The sequence below is a fragment of the Miniopterus natalensis genome, chromosome 8, assembly GCF_054644295.1.
Source record: "Miniopterus natalensis isolate mMinNat1 chromosome 8, mMinNat1.hap1, whole genome shotgun sequence".
In the NCBI taxonomy this organism is placed as follows: Eukaryota; Metazoa; Chordata; class Mammalia; order Chiroptera; family Miniopteridae; genus Miniopterus; species Miniopterus natalensis.
Genome location: NC_142088.1, coordinates 6,964,908 through 6,970,907, shown reverse-complemented (window position 1 = coordinate 6,970,907; position 6,000 = coordinate 6,964,908).

Genomic DNA, 6,000 nt, shown 5'->3' with positions numbered 1-6,000 from the left:
AAGCCTTTTCCATAAAGTATTTCTGCCTAGATTTCATTGTATTGAAGTTTTTTCTTTATGCATGTTGCTACTATGTTTTTAGGCTTGTGTACACTCAAAACTATTAGATCCTTAGTCTGAACTGCACTCTTATCATGTTAAACTGTGATATAGTTACAGTTGTAAAGGCAACCAGTAAATCGGAATTATTACAGTTCAGTTTCCTCCCCACTGTTTTTGCTCCCACTCATCAATTTCAGTTTATAATGTTTATCTTTATTCTTTAAATACACTTTTACTTCTGCCATTTGCTTTACCCGCTCTAAATTACAGATTCAGGAAACAAGGGCACTTACAGGATCTCCACTACATTACACTGTTCCTATCCCACTGGCCTCGCCAGGGTCTCTGCCGTTTACATTCAGTTCCTAACAGCACACTGGTATCAACCTAAACCTACTCTGACTGCCAGGCCTTTCCACTCTGGCTGCCAGCCCTCCCCGCCAGGGTCTGAGCCCGCAGACGGGGAAAGGCCCCTGCGGACTTCGAGGGCCACAGTGTACGGCTCCGGTGCCGGGAGGACTATCTGGGACCCTTCGGATTCGGAGCCGTGGGTGGGGGCTTGGTCCAGAGCGCAGAGCCTGTGGGGACGGTGGTGCCCAGCAGCAGAGGGAGGGCAAAGGGCTCAAGCAAGAGGGGCCTGTCTGCTGTGCCCTGAAGACTGAAGGACAACCTGGGCAGAGACCTTGCAGGAGACACAAGTCCTACTTGAGTAGCTGGGGCCACTGCATCATGAAAACTTGGGTTTAAGTGGTAAGATGGTTGCATGTGACCCCTGCCCTCCCCCCAGGCTACACAGGTCTGGGAACATTTAGATGAGATCTGAAATTAAAATATGATTCAATAAGAAAATACATTTTCTGTAGATACCTAGTGAGGTCTGGTTAAACAAAAATGTGGGGTTATGGATGTTTTTATATGAAGCTCTGCCTGTGACGGCAGCCTTCTGGTGTTCTGTTCCACACGCCTGGGATGTCGCAGTCCACCTTCCAGTGTCCAAATCGTTCCCCCTCCCTGCATGGAGTTTCCAGGGGCGTCGGTCCAGAAAAACAAAACCACCTTGTCACAGCCCTTTCCTGCCCCCTCCTTCAGGGGCCACTTCTCCCCCCGTGAGTCCCCCCGCGGTTTTATCGGCACCTCTCTTGCAGTTTATCGCTCCCTGGCTCCTGTTACAGTTGTTTACGTGCATTCGACATCCCGGTCGGGACGGAAGAGCGACTGCTGGCTTCAGATTGGACCTGTCTGAGGATGGATCCCAGGCCCGGCCCTCACTAGGTGGGTGGCCTTGGGAAAATTCCAAAGTCTTGGGAGCCTCCTTTTTTGGCAAAATGTACAAATAACGTCCTCTCTCCTAATTGTTTTGAAGATTGGAGATAGCATACATAAAGCACAGCTCTTGGTACAATACCAAAGAAGTCAATCATTACTATTATCGTCATCATCATCTGCGATGTTACTTTTGTTCTTTCTTACGTCCCCTTTGAAGTATTTGTTTATCCACTCATTCAGCAGATTGTTATCAAGGACAAACTGTGTGTCAGGCCCTGGGGGCCGCATGGGGAAGACAGAAGATTGGGGGGGGTGAGGGCCCTAAATAAACAAGCAAACAAATAAATACGGAGATAATTTCAGACGAAGACAGCGCTGTGAAGGGTAAAATAACACGTGCAAACAGAAAGTGACAGAGGCGGGGAGCTAAGCGAAGCCCCTCTGGGAAGGGAGCACGCGGACCCAGATCAGGGTAAGAGGGGGGCACCTGCCAGCCGCCCCAGAGCCAGAGCACTTTAGAGGTGGGCACAGCGGATGTGCAGGCGCTGAGCGGGCACTGGGCTGGCAGCAGAGCGAATGAGGGAAAGCGTGGTAGAGAGTGGACAGGGCGCGACAGGCAGAGGCCGGTCCCCCAGGGCTGCGCTGGCCCTGATACAGGGCGTGGGTTTTACTCCCAGCGCGGCCCGAGCCTCCTCGAAGACATGGTCCCCTGGCCGGGACTCAGCACCCTACCTGCCGCTGTGCCTGGCCCTGGAGAGACGTACCCAGCAGCCAGCCCTCGGGTCCCGGGGCAGTAGGACGCAAGGAACGAAGAAGGCAGCGGGGGGCGGGAAGGGGAGAGAAGGCCACGGCAGACGCCCGTACAGGCGACCTGGATGGCTCCCGCCACTGTCGGGGACGCGGGCAGAAGGGGCGGCCTTGGTGGGTGGAGAAACTGTCCACCCCCCTGGGACACTGGGTGTCACGCCCGTCTCTTTCCTCGGGCGGTCCCAGGTGGTGCTGGGGGCCGGGGGCCGGGAGGGTTGGGGGCAGCTCATCACCGCCTCTGGCTCTCGTCGCCGGCACTTCTGTCTCTCGGGTCGCAGATAACAACTGTCAGATGGTCTCCCCGCGCAGCCGCGAGCTTCCCCAAAGCACACAGGCCAGCCCGGCTCCGAGAGGCTGCAGCCCGGACAGAATTAGACGTTCACGAGCAACGGAACAAAGCACCTCGGGGGGACGCAAGGGGCTCGCCCTGAGCACACAGGGTTCCCCACGCCCTGAACGCCCCGCAGGAAAAGAACCCGCATCCTCGGTGAAGGGAAAAGGAACCACGGGAGCAAGTCAGGGCTGCCGCACCGAACTAAAACGAACGCGAGGGAGGCTGCCGGGCCCAGAAATGGAGGGGAAGGGACCTGGAAGGCAGGGGGAGAAGGCAAGAAAGAAACGAGAAGAGGGGAGGGAGGCGGGGGCTGCCCCGCACAGCCCACAGCCCCCTTCCAGAGAGACCGCCTTCAGGGCCTCGGGCGGCTGAACCTGCCCCCGCAGGGTCCCCTGGACACCCTCCTCCCTAAAAGCCTGGTGAGAAGCGAGGCTGCAAACAAAGGAGAAACACAGCCTCCTCCTAAATACGTTTTTAACTTTGTTATAACTTTATTTCTTTTTATTGAACTTATTAGGGTGACATTGCTTAATAAAAATTATATAGGTTTCAGGGGTACAATTCTATAACACATCATCAGAATATTAAATATTTTTAAATTAAGTTTGGTCTTAAGTATAAAAAGAACGGAGCCCAAGCTTGGCTAACCCCCCGGCACAGTGGTACAGGGGTATCTGCTAAGGGACAAACGTCTCCAAAAGCAGGCTCCTGGGTCAGAATAAAACAGCAGCACCTGGAGGAGCAGGAAGGGTGAGCGTGTGAGACTCGGGGGCCACACCTGAGTCCAACTTGAAAGTTTACCCAGCCTGGACTGGGTGAGATTGCTGGTCTCAGTTCACATCTGGAGGCAATGCGGCGGGTGGGATGAAAGGTAGAGTTGGCTGGCACGCTCATTAATCTTAATGATCGGTTTCCTCATGGGCACCAGCTCTGTGCTCAGAAAGCCACATGGGTACATTTCTGGGAAGTGGCGCCGTGATGGCAAAATCCCATCGGTGGCTTTGTTATCGAGGCTCCTCGGAACCCAGGCCTTCGCCAGAAAGGCAGGAGGGAGGCTCCAAGCCAGGAAGTGCTCCTGGCCTTTTAAACTTCGCATTTATGAAAAGGGGAACCAAACTGTTCTGGCGCAGGGAAGAGACTTTATTTGAAAGTTGTAAAGATGTTTAGAATTCAATGATCATACCATGTCTACCAGGGATGGGGCACCCAATGGCAGGAGTGCCCTTAATGATACCAAACCCCTGCAAAGTAACTACCATCGTCCCCATGTCACAGAGGGTAAAGCTGTGGCCCTGAGAAATTAAGCAAGTTCCCCGTGGGCTCTTAGCTAGTAAACGGGATTTCCAGGTTGGCCTAGACCTGTCTAATTCCAATGCTGGAACAAAAACTTATCTCTCCGCGACCATCGTAGGGACATTAAAATGGCAGATTTCAACTGCATGGTCATCTTTGGCAAAAATCTTTGACAGGTGATTGCGTGTTTGTTGGCTGGGGCTGGGGGGAGGAGTCAACATTTTTATGGAACATACACAGTAGGTCTTCTCACCTGAAATGCTGTAGGGTAGTTTCCTAGAGAAGAAATGTTGAGTTTCTAATCTCCAAAGAGAAATGCTCGTCTTAGATTTTTGGCTTGGGGTTTCTCTGTGTCATGAAGAGCAACTCCATGGCTGGGGCACGGAAGGGTAAAAATAGACTTCCCATTAGTAGCAACAAGTAGCAGTTGTTTGTCAGCCAGAAGGAAATTCTTTCATTCTTTTCCTGCGTTAGTTCTTTCTCTGCCAACAGTTAAGCCAGGTTCATTGCCGAGTGGGTGAGAGCCAACTTCATGCATGGGTGGAGTACGTGGTTACCTACAAGAGATGACTTCAGAGCCCTGATGACTTCAGAGATCTGAGGGCAAGGGTGCTGAGCCCCGGCAGGGCCTGCGAGCAACCCCCCCACCCCCAAATAAAGGAGAAAATCAGTTTAGCTTTAATGAATATATACAAAATTGAAATTGTCCAGAAAAATCTAGAAAGGAGCTATTTGAATTTAGCAAACATGCAATTTTTATGTCATTGTCAAAGTAAAGTTTTATTTTTAATTATGTATAGGGGGAAGGGGCCACTATGTCAAATTCCTTTCCAAGGCTCAGTACCTACAAAGTGCTAAATCTGCTCGAACTAAACTAAACATCTCCCACTAAACATCTCCCCATACAGATACCTAAAATCCCATTTTAGCGGGAAGTTCCCCTCTGCTAAAGTATTCCCTTTCTTCTGGGTAGGTTTTCTTTTTTGAAGCAAATATCCTGGAGGCTAATACATTAATTTGATATGCCTCTGGGGAAAATAATTAGTTATCAGATATGTTTTCTCCACGCCAGAAAGACGCTGGGTCCCATGAAACATTTGGCAAAGGGCAATGCCAGCCTCAACCAATGCGTAGAAAAGTTAGGACAAACTTTGCTGACCTAATATTTTTGCCCTGGGCCAGTCCCTAATTCTATAAAATTTGCTAGGGAATCATAAAAATTGTACAATTCTATTATCATAAGAAGCCATCTCTCTGCTTTGAAGCTTTGGTGAAACTACTAGAAGTCACAATTTCTTCTCCCCTGGGGTAAAAAAATGCACACAGCCATATCCATGGAAAACAGTGCATGAGATTTTCAGTGTGGACGCATTTCTGGGCCGCAGGTTAAGATCAGATAACCTTCATATTTTATAAACAAAGAAGCCGAGGGCCAGAGAGGCGTGCGTTGTGCAAAGTTGCTTAGTTGGTGGCAAAGCAAAGATGAGAACTGAAGTAGTCACACGATCATTAAAAGAAATACCCGCCCCCCCTCAGATCCCCATCTGTCAAACATTTCAGCAAACACAAATAGTCGGTTACTCCCCTCAGGAAGAAGTTTGTTTAGCTCAAACTCATTATATTTTGCAGCAGACGAAGTAAACCAGGTTCAGAGCTCCACGCTCCCTTTACCTGCGGGGCACGGGCCTCTGCTAACGGAGTAGCTGGGGTGCGGTGGGGGTGAGAGGAAGAGGCCACATTAAGTGCACAGTTTGCATTTAAACCAGCAACATGCAGCTGATGCAAAACATGTCAGTTGGCCGTCTTAGATGCATCACTAACATTTCCTCCTGGAATTGTGCAGGGGGGTGGGGGTGATATGCATATGTATGTAAGTGTGTGTGTATAGGAGTGGTGTGGTGTGCATGTTTCATGTGTGTGTACATGTGTGTATTTGTGTGCGTATGAGTGATGGGGGTGTGGGGGATGCATTTGGCTGTCATCTTCTGTGAAAAGCAAATGGGAAGCTGCGTTTGACCCGGGAGGAAAAGCCCTTACCCGGGAGGAAAAGCCCTTAATTAACAGTTGAGCTTTGCAAGGTTACTGAGACAGCCAAGCAGCAGCTGCACCCCCCGCTTACCCAGGAACCCCAGAAGCCCTCGAGAAGAAAGTTGCACTGGGGAGGTGGCGGTGGGGGACGGGTGCAGGTCGTGCCTGGAGCATGGAAACTTCAAATCGATCCCTGCACACACGCTGACGCTCATGCTCAGCCCCGCTGC